The 16789-nt window shown below is 38.4% G+C and overlaps 1 non-coding gene across 1 annotated transcript; it reads left to right on the top strand.

The window, feature by feature from the left end:
* Positions 1-10905: 10905 nt before the first annotated feature.
* On the top strand, positions 10906-11048 carry LOC128597776 (U4 spliceosomal RNA). Its single transcript, XR_008383337.1, has one exon. It is a non-coding gene; the product is annotated as a U4 spliceosomal RNA (small nuclear RNA).
* Positions 11049-16789: the final 5741 nt, after the last annotated feature.

Below are 16789 nucleotides of genomic sequence, written 5' to 3'. Positions count from 1 at the left end.
TACTAACAATAATGTCTTCCACTTCCATCCAGGTTAATACGAAGGATGTAAAGTCTCCATTTTTTTTAATGGCTGAATGGTATTCCATGGTATACATATACCACAGCTTGTTAATCCATTCCTGGGTTGGTGGGCATTTAGGCTGTTTCCACATTTTGGCGATTGTAAATTGAGCTGCAATAAACAGTCTAGTACAAGTGTCTTTATGATAAAAGGATTTTTTTCTTTCTGGGTAGATGCCCAGTAATGGGATTGCAGGATCAAATGGGAGGTCTAGCTTGAGTGCTTTGAGGTTTCTCCATACTTCCTTCCAGAAAGGTTGTACTAGTTTGCAGTCCCACCAGCAGTGTAAAAGTGTTCCCTTCTCTCCTATCCACGCCAGCATCTGCAGTTTTGAGATTTTGTGATGTGGGCCATTCTCACTGGGGTTAGATGATATCTCAGAGTTGTTTTGATTTGCATTTCTCTAATATATAGAGATGATGAACATTTTTTCATGTGTTTGTTAGCCATTCGTCTGTCATCTTTAGAGAAGTTTCTATTCATGTCTCTTGCCCATTGCTATATGGGATTGTTGGCTTTTTTCATGTGGATTAATTTGAGTTGTCTATAGATCCTAGTTATCAAGCTTTTGTCTGATTGAAAATATGCAAATATCCTTTCCCATTGTGTAGGTTGTCTCTTTGCTTTGGTTATTGTCTCCTTAGCTGTACAGAAGCTTTTCAGTTTAATGAAGTCCCATTTGTTTATTGTTGTTGTTGTTGCAATTGCCATGGCAGTCTTCTTCATGAAGTCTTTCCCCAGGCCAATATCTTCCAGTGTTTTTCCTATGCTTTCTTTGAGGATTTTTATTGTTTCATGCCTTAAGTTTAAGTCCTTTATCCATCTTGAATCAATTTTTGTGAGTGGGGAAAGGTGTGGGTCCAGTTTCAGTCTTTTACATGTAGACATCCAGTTCTCCCAACACCATTTATTGAATAGGGAGTCTTTCACCCAAGGTATGTTCTTGTTTGGTTTATCGAAGATTAGGTGGGTGTAAGATGTGAGTTTCATTTCTTGATTTTCAATTCGATTCCAAGTGTCTATGTCTCCGTTTTTGTGCCAGTACCATGCTGTCTTGAGCACTATGGCTTTGTAGTACAGACTAAAATCTGGTATGCTGATGCCCCCAGCTTTATTTTTGTTACTAAGAACTGCCTTAGCTATACGGGGTTTTTTCCGGTTCCATACAAAATGCAGAATCATTTTTTCCAAATCTTGAAAGTACGATGTTGATATTTTGATAGGAATGGCATTGAATAGGTAGATTGCTTTGGGAAGTATAGACATTTTAACAATGTTGATTCTTCCCATCCGTGAACATGGCATGTTCTTCCATTTGTTAACATCCTCTGCTATTTCCTTTCTGAGGATTTTATAGTTTTCTTTATAGAGGTCCTTCACCTCCTTCGTTAGGTATATTCCTAGGTATTTCATTTTCTTTGAAACTATGGTGAAGGGATTGTGTCCTTAATTAGCTTCTCATCTTGACTGTTATTGGTGTACACAAAGGCTACTGACTTGTGGACATTGATTTTATATCCTGAAGCATTACTGTATTTTTTGATGACTTCTAGGAGTCTTGTGGTTGAGTCTTTGGGGTTCTCTAAGTATAAGATCATGTCGTCAGCAAAGAGGGAGAGTTTGACCTCCTCTGCTCCCATTTGGATTCCCTTTATTTCCTTGTCTTGCCTAATTGTATTGGCTAGAACTTCCAGCACTATGTTGAATAGTAAAGGTGACAGAGGACAACCTTGTCTGCTTCCAGTTCTAAGAGGAAAAGCTTTCAGTTTTACTCCATTCAGTAAAATATTGGCTGTGGGATTGTCATAGATAGCTTCAATCAGTTTTAGAAATGTGCCACCTATGCCTATACTCCTCAGTGTTCTAATTAGAAAAGGATGCTGGATTTTATTGAATGCTTTTTCTGTATCTATTGAGAGGATCGTGTGATCTTTATTTTTGCCTCTGTTAATATGGTGGACAACGTTTATGGACTTGCGTATGTTAAACCAGCCTTGCATCCCTGGGATGAAGCCTACTTGATCATGATGAATGACTTTTTTGATGATAAGCTGTAATCTATTGGCTAGGATTTTGTTGAGAATTTTTGCATCTATGTTCATGAGTGAGATTGGTCTGAAATTCTCCTTTTTGTTTGGGTCTTTTCCTGGTTTTGGTATCAGGGTGATGTTTGCTTCATAGAATGTATTGGGGAAGATTCCTTCTTCCTCAGTTTTTTGGAATAATTTCTGTAGTACAGGAATAAGCTCTTCCTTGAAGGTTTGATAGAATTCTGGTGTGAAGCCATCTGGACCAGGGCATTTTTTGGTTGGAAGCTTTTTTATTGTTTCTTTGATCTCAGTGCTTGAAATTGGTCTCTTCAGGAGCTCTATTTCTTCCTGGCTGAGTCTAGGGAGAGGGTGAGATTCCAAATATTGATCTATTTCCTTCACATTGTCAAATTTCTGGGCATAGAGTTTCTGGTAGTATTCAGAGATGATCTCTTGTATCTCTGTGGGATCAGTTGTTATTTCCCCTTTATCATTTCTGATTGAGGTTACTAGAGATTTTACTTTTCTATTCCTCGTTAGTCTGGCCAATGGTTTATCTATTTTATTTATTTTTTCAAAAAACAAACTCCTTTTTTCATAAATTTTCTGAATGATTCTTTTGTTTTTAATTTCATTGATCTCTGATTTGATTTTGGATATTTCTTTTCTTCTACTGAGTTTAGGCTTAGATTGTTCTTCTTTTTCCAATTCCATAAGATCTCTTGTGAGATTGTTGATGTGCTCTCTTTCTGTTTTTCGAATGTAGGTATCTAAAGCGATGAATTTTCCTCTCAAAACTGCTTTTGCAGTATCCCACAGGTTTTGGTAGCTTGTGTCTTCATTGTTGTTATGCTCAAGGAAGTTAATGATTTCCTGTTTTATTTCTTCCTGCACCCATCTGTTATTCAACAGAAGATTGTTTAATTTCCATGCCTTTGTGTGGGGTCGAGTGTTTTTGTTAGAGTTGAGTTCCACCTTTAGTGCCTTATGGTCTGAGAAGATACAAGGTAAAATTTCAATTCTTTTGATTCTGTTGATATTTGTTTTGTGTCCCAGGATATGATCAATTTTGGAGAATGTTCCATGGGGTGATGAGAAGAATGTATATTCTTTATCTTTGGGGTGGAGTGTTCTATATGCGTCTATCAAGCATAGTTGGTCTAGGGTCTCATTTAAATGTCTTATATCTTTGTTTAATTTCTGTTTAGAGGATCTGTCCAGCTCTGTAGGAGGAGTGTTAACGTCCCCTGTTATTATGGTATTATGAGGTATCATATTGCTCAGACTGAGTAAGGTCTGTTTCAAGAATCTGGGAACATTTAAATTGGGAGCTTAAATATTTAGAATTGAAGTGTCTTCTTGTTGTATTTTTCCCTTGACCAATATAAAGTGACCATCTTTGTCTTTTTTGACTTTAGTTGCTTGAAATCCACATGTATCTGAAAATAAGATTGCAATTCCTCTTTTCTTCTGAATTCCATTTGCCTGAAAAATTGTCTTCCAACCCTTGATTCGGAGCTTTAATTTGTCTTTTGAAGCCAGGTGTGTTTCTCGCAGACAGCAAATGGATGGCTTGTGTTTTTTAATCCAGTCAACCAATCTATGTCTCTTCAGTGGGGAATTCAAGCCATTAACATTTATTGAGATAAGTGATAAGTGTGGTAGTATTCTATTCGTCTTATTTGGTGAGAGTCCATTGCTTAGTTTTATCTTTTGCATCAGTGTGGAGGTTAGGTTCTGTCCTTTAATTTCTGAGATCTTACTTTGCTGCTGATCCATTTTGGTGGTCAGTGTGCAGAACAGGTTGAAGTATTTCCTGTAGAGCTGTTCTTGTTGTGGTGAATTTCCTCAATGTTTGTATATCCGTAAATGATTTGATTTCTCCCTCAATTTTTAAGCTTAGCTTAGAAGGATACAGAATTCTGGGCTGGAAATTGTTCTGTTTAAGTAGATTAAAGGTAGATGACCATTGTCTTCTTGCTTGGAAAGTTTCATTAGAGAAGTCTGAGGTCACTCTGATGGATTTGCCCCTGTAAGTCAACTGGCACTTACTCCTGGCAGCTTGCAGAATCTTTTCTTTTGTCTTGACTTTGGACAGGTTCATCACAATGTGTCTTGGAGAAGCTCGGTTAGAGTTGAGGCGACCTGGGGTCCGATAGCCCTTTGACAGCAGTGTGTCAGAATCTTTGGTGATATTTGGGAAATTTTATTTTATAATATTCTCTAGTATGGCTTCCATTCCTCTGGGGCATTCTTCTTCCCCTTCTGGAATTCCTATAACTTGTATGTTGGAACACTTCATAAAGTCCCATAATTCTGACAGTGAACGTTCTGCTTTCTCTCTCTTCTTTTCTGCCTCTTTTACTATCTGAGTTATCTCAAGAACTTTGTCTTCTACCTCTGAAATTCTTTCTTCTGCATGGTCTAAGCTGTTGCTGATACTTTCCATTGCATCTTTAAGTTCCCTAATTGACTGTTTCAGTTCCTTCAGCTCTGCTATATCCTTTTTATATTCTTCATATCGTTCATCTCTTATTTGATTCTGTTTTTGGATTTCCTTTTGGTTATTTTCCACTTTATTAGAAGTTTCCTTCATTGTTTCCATCATTTCTTTCATTGTTTTCAACATGGGTATTCTATATTCCCTTTCTGTCATTCCTAACATTTCTTTATAGGTGGAATCCTCTGCAGTAGCTACCTCATTGTCCCTTGGCGGGGTTGTTCTGGACTGGTTCATCATGTTGCCTGGAGTTTTCTGCTGATTCTTCCTCATGAGTGATTTCTTTTATCTGTTTCCTTGCCCTAAATTTCCTTTCACTTCCTCTTGCTCTTTCAGTTCTCGTGCCTGTGGACTAAGGGTTACAGGACCAGAAGGGTGAGAAGGTTGAAGAGCAAAAAAGGGATGAAAGAAAGGAGGACCGAGTGATAAGAAAAAAAAAAGAAAAATAGAGAAAGGAGAGGGGGTGGGTAAAAGTAATATTGACAAAAAGAAGAGAGGCACAGAAAGAGGGAGACAGAGCAATATAGGTGTACAGTAGGGCACTTTGACACAACCTTAAAAAAAAAACCCCACCTTCTGGGGGTGCCCAGTTGGGTGGTTCCCTTCAGGTCATCAGTTCTTTGCAAACCTGATCAGACACAGTACTCCACTTCCACCAAGTAGAGAGGAAAGAGAAAAATGCTATAAATCAAACCAAAACAAGCAAACAGAAAACTTTACGGGATAAAATTGGGTGAAAAACGAAATAATAGCGGTAGAAACACTAGCAAAAATGAAGTTCTAGTTTTTATTCCAAAAACGGCTGCAATGGGAAATTATAATTAAACTAGAAAAATTGAGAAAGAAAAAGGATCTGTACGGATAAGGTTGAAATTAAAAACAAAACAACATCAACAACATCAAAATAAACAAAAAAAAACCCCAACCAAACCAAAAAAAAAAAAAACCCACAACCAAAACAAAGCAGTATGTGTATATTATTGAATATTGTCTGGGCAACACGTTGTCTTCTGGTTTATGAGATGTTAATCACAGTTCTGATATGACTGGAGGCTGCTCGTTTCTCAAACCACAGGAGGTAGACACCCTAAATCTCTCTTCAGCCCTTTAAAAGGCACACTGAACTTGTAAACTTATTGAGCAGAAGCTTTCTCAGGAATGTGCTTGTTGCTGGAATCACTGCTGAAGTGGCTATCCACTTACCCAGTGTGCCAAAACCGGTCTCACTCTGCCCCTGAGGGTTAGGGCTGCAAGGCGGCCCAGACCCCATCCTTAGGCTACTTGGTCGCTGGGTTACCAGCTCTCACCCGATTCTAGCTCTGTGACCCTGAGGGCAGAGCTTGCAGGGGCAGATCGCTCACAATGGCTCCCTGTGACCCACAGCCAAACGCTATTAGCTCCGTCTGTCTCAGAGGCTCAGACTGGGGCCCTAGACAACGGCCAAAGTTCTCCGCAGTCCCGCTCAGGCTCTCCCCAAGGCAGTTCAACTGAGTGCCATGTCCAAAGACTCCAAAACAGTTCACAGGTAAGGCCTTTCTGGTTTGCAGTCTCGCTGATACTGAACTTACATTTGTGGGTGGGTTTAGACAGATTGAAGACACACGACACCTCTTGCCGGTTTTCCACTGTTTTAGTCCTCCTCTTGGGGTCCAGAAGTCTCTCGCTGACTCCCTGTATCCTCACAGGGGTGATGATAGGCAGATCCCACCAGCCAGAGATGCCTGGAGTCCCATCTCCCCAAACTCACAGTGCCCAGATGCAAGGAAGCTGTTACTCAGCCACCATCTTGCTCCACTGATCCCATTTTTGTCTTTTCTTATTGTTGTTGATTTAAAGTTTGTTTTATCTGACATAAGAATAGCACACTTTGGGTTTCTTTTGCATGGAATACTTTTTTCCACTCTTTCACCTGGAGTCTATGAGATTCTTTGTGAGTTAGATGGGTTTCTTAAAGATAACAGATATTTGGCTTGTGTTTTGTTATCTATTTCATCAATCTATGTGATTTAGGTGGAGCATTTAGACCATTTACTTTCAATGATTTTTTTCAAACTTACATTCGACATTAATATTGATAAGTGAGATACTTTTCTAATCATGTTGATTGTTACCTTTGTAGTCTCCCTTGTGTTACTATTTATAACAGCTATGAATTTTTTCCTTTGAGTATTTTACACTGGTGAGTACTGACCATTCTTTTGGTGCTTAGAGTACTTTTGAGTCTCTCTGGTAGAACAGGTCTAGCAATGACAAATTTTCTTATTATTTGCTTTCCTGGGAAAGATTTTATTTTCTCTTCATTTATGAAATTTTATTTTGCAGGATACAAAATTCTTGGCTGAAAGTTATTCTATTTAAGGAGATTAAAGATGGGGTCCCAATCCCTTCTGGCTTGTAAGGTTTCTGCTGAGAAGTCTGTTGTTAGTCTGATAGGTTTTCTTTTGTAAGTTACTTGATGTTTCTGTCTTGCAGTTTGTAGGATTTTCTGCCTCACTTTTACTTTGGTCAAACTGCTGACTATTTGTCTTGGTGATGTGCAATTTATAATGAGTGTTTCTGGGAGTCTTCTCTCCTAGAAACTTATATCTGGAGTCTTCCTGAAAACATCCAGAGAAAGAAGGTATTTGGACAGATTTAGACAAACAGATATAAGAAGGTCATCTTGAAGGAGTTTGATGAACTTCTTGTATCTGGATGTCTAAATCTCTAGTCAGACCAGGGACATTTTTCTCCATTATTTCTTCAAATAGGTTTTCTATGCTTTTTATTTTTTTCTTTTTCTCTCTCTGGGATACCTATGTTGCTTTTATTTGGGCATTTTATATAATTCCATATTTCTCAGAGACTTTGTTCATTTCTCTTGATTCTTTTTTCTTTACTTTTGGCTGATAGCTTTGAAGTTCACCTGTTCTCCTCTGCTGGGAACTCTGCTGCTCAGAGTAGAGAGGGAGAAGGTACACTGCCTTTTGGCTTGTGCAGGTAGGTGTCCACTGTGGTCTTGCTGACATTTTGGGTCAGTTGGACCTCAGACCCTTTGGAGAGTGCTCTGATGGATGCCAGCAATAGTGGGGTAAGTTAGGGGTGTGCATGAGTCCTAGATGAACTAGACTAAGACCAGCCTAGCAAAGTTGCCCTCAAGCATTCCTGAGTTCAGGCACTGGTTGTAATAGTGAAGCTTGGGTGATATCCTTCTCTAGAAGAATGCTAGGGCAGGAAAAGATCAGATGCACTGTAAGCCTGTGACAGGAGGGGTGGCCCCCTCTTGACAAGATTAGCAAAGGCAGGCAGGTATAGGATGCACAAACTGCTCATACTTTCCTTTCTTTGCAGTGACAGTGGTCTCTGTTTTTCTGGGGCACCAAAATGCCCAGCTTCCCAACTCCCACCCTGGCCCAGCTGTAGCAGAATTGGTGGAGGCAGCTCAGCCTGCTGTGTGCAGGGGAAGCAGACTGACTGTGGGCTATGCCAAAAGGAACTGTGTTGGTGGGGAAATTGGAGTTGTGCCAGGGACTTGCTCCTGGAAGCTCAGCGTGGAGAGAGAAGACACAGGTAGCGCTACATTCCTACAGGAAAGGTAGTAATTTTTGTCCTTGGGACACACAGGAGTACTTGCCATGGCTTTTTAGAGGGAAAGCAGTGTGCTCTGAGCTCTGTGGAAGCCTGGGTATGATAGATGCTCTGTCAGAGGTTGGGCCGCCACTCTCAAGTGTCCTGTCTTCATTGACCCCAGGGAAACTATCTTTGATATGGATCGAAAACAGCCACAGCAGTGAGCTGATGAAAGGAGAAGGAAGAGAAGACCCAGAAGAATGGAAACAACTGGTGCCTGCATCCCCTTTGCCCTAAGAGTCCCTCTGACATGCTAAACTCCTCTCTCAGTTGGAAGCACCACAGCCTGAATGTCCCAGTTCTGGCAGACTACAACTCCACTGGGACCTACTAGTTCTCTGAGGCTACTGTAGTCCAAGTGTGTATTGGGGAGCATTGGCTGTGGATCCAGCAATGCAGGGAACCAAGGGTTGACATTTCTATGTTGGGACAGCTGGTGTCCATGAAGGGAGGGAAATGAGCCACATCCTCCATGCAGGACCCAGGTGTGATAAGCAGAGTACTTTTGGGGTGCACTGCCATGTAGGACCACTTTGTCATTTGTTAATTGGGCCATTTGTTCTTTTAATTATTTGTTTAGAGGAATTTTTATACATGTATTCTGAATAAAAGTATTTTGTTAGGTTTAAGTATTATGTGTTTTTTCAGAGTTTTTGCTTTCTTACTATTTTAATGACATCTTTTTAAGAGAAAATTTTTAACTTTGATCTAATCCAATTTGTAATTTTTTTCTCTTATGATTAGGGCTTCTTGTTTTCTAAGAAGTCTGTCTAAACTAAGCATGTAAAGATATTCCTCCATTTCCTTATAGAGTTTTTTTAATTCAAGTTTTACATTTGCAACTGTATTACAGGATAATAAGGGTTTTTAAGGAAGAATGTAATGCTAATAAATTTTGAATTATAAAAGAAATTAACAATTCCTGAAAGCACTTAACATGCCAAATTGACATAATTAGAAATAGAAAGTCTAAATCGCCTTGTTTTTCTCATAGTGAAAGTTTAAATCATTGATTTTATATTTTTTGTCTTTTATAATACATTCATTCAAAGCTAAAATTTCCCTTAGAACATTTCTTAAACTGAACTCTATAAGCTTCTATATATGAAATGCAGCTAAAATTATCATTTAGTTTAAAAGATTTTGTAATTTCCCTTGTGATTTCTTCTTTAACATATGTGTTTTTAACAATTTGTCACAAACATAGAGGCATAGTCATTGAAATTTATTTAAAATGTTGGTGATTTTCTCCTTTTCCTACCAATCTTCCAACGGCAAAAGCAATGATGAATTTCTTTTCCCCTAATAAGAATTTAGCACTTTTGAAATGACATTTCTTTGTGTCCCTAACTTTCTGGTGTGTTTTAGAAATGACAACATAGCTTATTCAGGTTTTATTTTCCTTTTTAAGGTGCAAACAACTAGCTTTTATAACTGTTTACATATAACCAGAAGAGTAAGCTCTTAATATTTACATTTTAAACCTATTTAATTAAAGGAGTAATGAAAGATAATTTAGAAACCATGAGTGGGAGAAATGGATAGTAGAGTGGAGAGGGTAGTAGATGGCTGTAAGCCATCATGTGGAGCCAGATTGCCTACATTTGCATTCCAGCATCACCATTTCATACCTATGAAACCTACCTCAGTTTACTTGACCTGCCCATACCTCAGGATTCACATCTGTAAAGTAGGGTTAACTGTGATACCTTGCCTGTGGCAAGAATTAACATTTAGTAGAGCACTAGCACAGGGTGAGAACTCTTTGTTAAGTAATTTAGCAAGGCATTCTTTCTAATAAGCCCCTGACCATGTATACATATGTTACTTGTAAAAATAGAGATCAGAGAAGAGCCTCCTGATATCTTAGTAAATAAGAGAAATTTTATAGGCTAAGGGAAGTAATAAGAAAAGCTTATGGCTACCCGGGCATTGTGGCGGGCACCTGTAGTCCCAGCTACTCGGGAGGCTGAGGCAGGAGAATCGCTTAAGCCCAGGAGTTGGAGGTTGCTGTGAGCTGTGTGAGGCCACGGCACTCTACCGAGGGCCATAAAGTGAGACTCTGTCTCTACAAAGAAAAAAAAAAAAAAAGAAAAGCTTATGCCCTGGTGAGAATGGAAGCTCTTCATGGGATAACATCCCTCTTTGGAAGTTTGGTCAGGGAGTTCATGGATTCAACACAAATGATGAAGACTTCACTTACTTTGGAAAGGTGATGGAAATGCAGAATGGCAATACCTAAGCTGAAAAAAGATGGCTTTACATTTACAGTGATGATTATTTTATAAATAAGTTTGTTTGAAAACACCCTTTCCCCTCAACCCCATGTCTGTACAGAAGTTGAAAACGGAATGAATTTTCCTAAATGGGAGCTCAAAAGTGAATTTTTAGTGAAAAATCATTGTGCCCATAACTAAAAAGAACATCTTTGAAAATATCAGAGATGGATGGGGGAAATATTTTACATTTAAATTTGTGATTTACTTTGAGATAGTTTTTGTAAAAGGTGTGAGGCTTAAGTTGAGATTTATTTTGTGCTTGTTGCCTACGAATGTCTAAGTACTCCGTCATAATCTGTTGCAAAGGCAAACTTTCCTTCATTGGCTTCCTTTTCCTTTTGAGTCGATTTCATCACAGGGTTTTTGTTTTAGTTATTGCATTCTTCAGTTCTAAAATTTCCACTTGGTTCTTCATATCTTCTTCTGCTTTGTGCAGTGGCAGTATGGTAGCCAAAGAAGTTTATTGGAGGTGCAATTATTGCTAATTGAAACCTATCTTCTGCTTCTTTGTTGAGATTTTCTCTTTGTTCAGTTGTTTGTAAGCATGTTTGTAATTGCTTTTTAATTAATTTTTATGGTGGATGCTTTAAAATCTTTATCAGATAATTCTAGCTGGGTGCAGTGGCTCACACCTGTAATCTCATTTGTGATAGGAGAGGATCACTTGAGGCCAGGAGTTCAAGACCAGCCTGGGCTGGAGAGACCACATCTCTTAAAAAAAAAGATAATTCTAACAACTATGTCATCTTAGTATTGGCACAGTATTTATCGATTATCATTTTCATTTAGCATGGCATCTTCCTGATTGTTGATATGATGAGAGATTATTATTGGAATTGGAAGAATTTTTGGAAGAAACATGGAAGAATGTGTCTATTCCATCTTCTTGGGAGCAGAAGCTACTTTTTTGTTTTTAATTATCTTTGTCTTTCTAGTACTTTACCACAATGGTGTCCCACTTAAATTTTATTTATGCACTGTCATGCTGAAATGTTCAATCCACTCAAGAAGTATAAACAAAACTTGAATCTGTCTTTATCTCACCTGGGGAAGTAGGGTAGTCATAAAGTTGCATTGGGATTTCTAGAGTTCTTAAAATAGATTTAGATTTTGACTTGGCACCCGTAGCACAATGGCCAGCCACATACACCAAGGCTGGTGGGTTCGAACCCAGCCGGGGCCAGCTAGACAACAATGACAACTGCAACAACAACAAAAGATAGCTGGGTGTTGTGGCAGGTGCCTGTAGTCCCAGCTACTTGGGAGGCTGAGGCAAGAGAATTGGTTAAGCCCAACAATTTGAGGTTGCTGTGAGCTGTGATGTCACAGCACTCTACCGAGGGCAACATAATAAGACTCTGTCTCAAAAAAAAAATAATAATTAAAAATAGATTTGGATTTTGAAGGCAAAAGGAAAAGAAAAGAAATGACATTCTCTCTCCTGGATGGCCCCTCTGGCTCAAAGAAATAGGGTGCTGACCCCATATACCAGAGGTGGCTGCAGGTTCAAACCTGGCCCTGGCCAAAAACTACAAAAAAAAAAAAAAAAAAGGAAAGAAAGAAAGAAATGACTTTCTCTCCCCAACAGATTCATACTGATTTCCCAGCTGATCCTGTAGTGGTTCTGAGAAACCTGAATGGAACTGGAAGAGGTCTCGACCAACCAGTTGTCACAAATCACCATGTAGAAAGTTTCCTCTGGTGTCTGTCCTGCCTCAGGTATGTCACTTCTGTGAGATCCCCTCACTCTAGGGATCTGAGAGTCATTGCTTGTCTGCCTCCTTTTCTGTCCTGAAACGATCAGCTCCATCCCAGCCCTCCACGTCTGTTCATGAATTGGCTCTTCCACAAAGTTTTTTTTGGCTTTCTCTCTCTAAAGTCCATCCTGACTTTTCCTTCTCTGATTCCTTTTGTGATGTGTTGCCCATCCTGCACTGTAATGTGTTATTATTGCACAACTCTCCTTTTCCTTGAGTGGCAGCATAGTAAGAGCACAGAGCATGGCTCTGTTTCAGACTATCATGGTTGAGATTCCAACTGGGATACTCCCTGGCTGTCACTTCAGCCCATGTACTCAACCTCTATATTCCTCAGTTTGATCATCTGTACAAATGGGGCTCATAACACTGTCTTTAACTCACTGTGATGATTAAAGGATTTCATATAGAGTCCACACTCACTGACCAAAGGACCATAAGGACTACATCAGAGTAGTTTTATGACTTGCTGTAAAAAGGGAGATGCACACGATGGAGGCCTGTGGAGGCACCAGGAGGCAACTCAGTAAGAGTGTGAGGAGAGATTTGCTAAGGAATTTGCATTTGTTGTGCTGGATGATTTAGGGGACGGGCTAAGGGAGTGGGCAGTTGTTTCAGACTGAATACTATCAGATAGCTGAAACAATTTTGAGTGGGTAGCTTGAGATTTTTATCTAGCAGGTAGGGGGAATAGGGCTCAAGCAGTAGAAGATGGATCAGGTCAAGAGGCTGGCTGTCACTTGTGTTGGCTGGGAGAAAGGAACAGTTGGTCATTTTTATGGTTTGCATTGTGTTCTTTTTGTCTTTCCTCTGGCATAATTTGCAAGACTCTTGTCTCACAGGGTCATGGTCACAGAGTGACTTCATCTGATGTTAGTATTTTATGAAATTGTTTCTAGGATTAGCAGATTAGCAGGAGATTACCAAAATCTATCTGTGAGTACTGGGCCAGCTACCCACAAATAGCTATCAGGACTGCTTTTTTGGTCTTTCTTAAAATATAAGTTTAATGTACAATAGAACACAATGTGGCCAATGCTTTATCTCTTTATATAGCTTGGGATGCATATGCTTCATCTCCCCAGGTGCACTATAAGTGCCAGGTAGACATTGTCAATGTCCAGATACGCCACCACCTTGGCCTCACATGCAGCTCACCGCAGATGCTATCATCCCAGTCACAGGATATAGCTTGATTTTTTTGGCCATGGTCAAGCTGCTACCTTCTTTATTACCGTGTCTATGAAAGATTCCCTATCAAATATGAAATCACAGAGAGCATTAAGGCAGGAATTGTCTAAAGGTTATTGAATATACCTCATCTTTGCACATCATTGCAAAAGTATTAATAGTACAATATCAGTCAAAATCTGAAATATCCAGTTTAGAATCAAAAGTATAGTTTATTATATCTCCAACAAGAAGTAATACAATGAAATATGTACCTAAACTATTGACACAATTTTGCTATTTTAACAGTGGCTTTTTATTATGCCAGCAGCACAGAAGCCTGGAGAGCAACTGGTGGATGAAATCACTAAAGGCATTTTCCACAGCTTGATGAGAATTGAATATTTTTCCTTGAAAGAACCAGTCCCAAACCTGGAAAAAGTGATAGCTAGTTGATGCAAGGTCTGGTGAATACAGTGGATGACAGAGTTTCCCAATACAGTTTCTGTAGTTTGAGCAGTGTTATTTGTACAATAGTGTTGTCTTGCAAGAAGATTGGCTTATGTCTACTGACCAGTCTTTGCTGCTTAATCTCAAGCATCCTCATCATGTCATCCAATTAGCTGAAGCAGAGATTGGCTGTGATCAACTGACCAGGTTTCACGAAGCTGTAGTGGGCAACACCAGCATTGGACCACCACAAACACCACTGGCTTTTTAAAATGAATATTCCATTTTGGACTGTGTTTCAGAGCTTTGCCTTTATCCAACCATTATGCTAAATGCTTGCGATTATCAAAAATAATCCATTTACCATCACATGAAACAATACAGTTCACCTTAATGTGGTGACAGCACAGAAAGGCAAGCTTCCAGCCAATTTCTCTTCTTACGCTCATTTAATTCACGTGGAACCCAGCTATCTGGCTTCTTTACCATGCAATTTGTTTCAAATCATCCAATATTGTTGGAATAGTAATGTCAAACATTGCTGCTAATTCCAGCAGCAATGATGGTAGAGATGGATTCGCTTCCACTATAGCTTTCTGTTCATGATTATCCACCTTAGTCTCAGGTTGCCTACATGGCTCACATTCAGGATTGAAATCACCAGAATAGAATTTCTTTCTTTTTGTTTTTTTTTTAGATTTTTATTTTATTTATTTATTTTTGTGTGTGTGTGTGTGGTTTTTGGCCGGGGCTGGGTTTGAACCCGCCACCTCTGGCATATGGGACCGGTGCCCTTCCCCTTTGAGCCACAGGCACCGCCCCAGAATAGAATTTCTTAAGCCATCCACATACTGTGAGTTCATTAGCCACATTCATCCCAAATGCTTTGTTGATATTTTGAGCTGCATTGGTTCCATGACAGAACTCATATTAGACAATAATGTGAATTTTTTGCTTAGCCCATGGTTTCACAAAAATTGCTTTAAAAATTTTTTTTTTTTTTTTTTTTGTGATTTTTGGCCAGGGCTGGGTTTGAACCCGCCACCTCTAGCATATGGGACCGGCACCCTACTCCTTGAGCCACAGGCTCTGCCCTGCTTTAAAAATTTTTTAAAGATAAACACAGCCAAGCTGTGCATTTGAAAGAATAAGAATGTACCTTCACAATAAAAATAAAATAAGAAGTGTCAAAGTGAAATATCAGAGATATTAATTGTCAAACTTAGTGCTTAAGGAAATGGAATATTTCGTTTAACAATGTAAATAGTTGATCATATGTTTTGATAGTTACTAAATCAAAAATATAAATATGTATTAATGTCAGAAATTTATGACAAATTTAATTATATGTCTAATTGGTGCCTAGTCACAATTTAGAGGGGACAGCCCCAGTCTATAAAAGAGAATGAGCACTCCTACTGGGAGAGGATTGGGCTCTGTAACAGAAGGAAACAGAATAGGGGGGAAAGCTGATTGGTTGATAATATTTCCGGTTACTTTTCTTATAAGGGTTAGTAAAGAGAGGACATCCTCTTAGGCTGTCTCAGGTACATTGGAATCTCCTGTTTTCAGGAAAAACCAGTTTGGAGACCTGCCTACTTCCTTGAAGTTTCAGTGAGATTATGTGACATTTAGCATAAGTGACTCTCTTTTGGTTTGGTCTGGTCTGTTGGGGCCTAGTGTAAGAGTTCAGCCCAAAACAACAATCTCCTGTAATTTTGTTTAACATTAGAAATGCTTTTTAAAATGAAATGGATGAGGATTTTAAAGATTAGTTTACATTTTCACAGGTGAATATTATATATTGTTAGTTTGAGACAGTGTTCATCATGAGTTTTGTTGCTATTTTTCATGTTTCTTATGTAAACATTTACGAAGCAGATAATAAGTAGATGGGAATAGAAAGTTTTTTTCATATAACAATATCACTGTCTTTTTTAAAAAAAGTTTTTCTTCTGATTTGAATACCAGAACTGACAAAGTGATTAATAATTTTTATTCATTTAATGTTTAGCTGTCATGTTGATTCTTTGCACCTATAATTTTCTTGAAAACTAAGTATTAGTAATCTTTAGACTTGTGAAAGGATTTATCTCTAGTCTCTGGAGTCATTTACTTTTTTGCTCCCTGGTACTATACCAGTTAAGATTTACTTTTCTTCATCAAATGACTACTAGTTAGACTTGTTACTCTTTTACTTAGAGATACTTATTGAACTCACTATGAACAGAAGTTTGGGAAAGTTGAAATTTTGTTCCCTTCAAAATATCACCATAGTTATAAAATACTTGTTATATGTATTTTTAAAATATTGTCTTAAAACACTGGAACTTCAGATTTACCTAATTGAAACTGTAGAAAATATTCATGATATAACCTGACTTCCAAATCTAATCCGTATTATCAAATTATAGCAAAACTGGAATAATTTTTGTCAGAAAAATATTCCTTTATTTTTCAATTTAAATTAACTTTATTTATATGCATTCCCACGATAACAATCTTATTTCCAAATTCTAAGATAGATGATTGATAGAAAGTTAGATAGACACACGCCTTTGTTGCTATAAGAGAGTAAAATTCTCTTGCTTTTAATATTCCTTATAGATATTCTCTGTGATTTGCCCTCAAAGATTTGTCCTTAATGTAGTAAATTCTTTGACAAAGACCAGAGGATGGGACAGGTAAGAACACATGTAAATCAAATAGTCAAAGTCTGTTGTTCCGCTGGACAATATGACTGTACTCAAATAGGTTGACAAAATAAGTCCAATTCCCTCATTTCTATTGCCCTTAGCAGAAATAAATATATGGACAGGCTAGAAGCCCAATAAGGATGATCCTGTTTTAATTAAAGAAGGCTACCGAGATTCTGGGATGCTCTTATTTTGATCTGTCTCTCTGTATATTGGAAGTTTTTTATAGCCCCTG

The sequence above is a fragment of the Nycticebus coucang genome, chromosome 10 (assembly GCF_027406575.1).
Source record: "Nycticebus coucang isolate mNycCou1 chromosome 10, mNycCou1.pri, whole genome shotgun sequence".
Classification (NCBI taxonomy): domain Eukaryota; kingdom Metazoa; phylum Chordata; class Mammalia; order Primates; family Lorisidae; genus Nycticebus; species Nycticebus coucang.
Note: the sequence above shows the minus strand (reverse complement) of the source record. Positions and strands in the feature narration are given on the sequence as shown.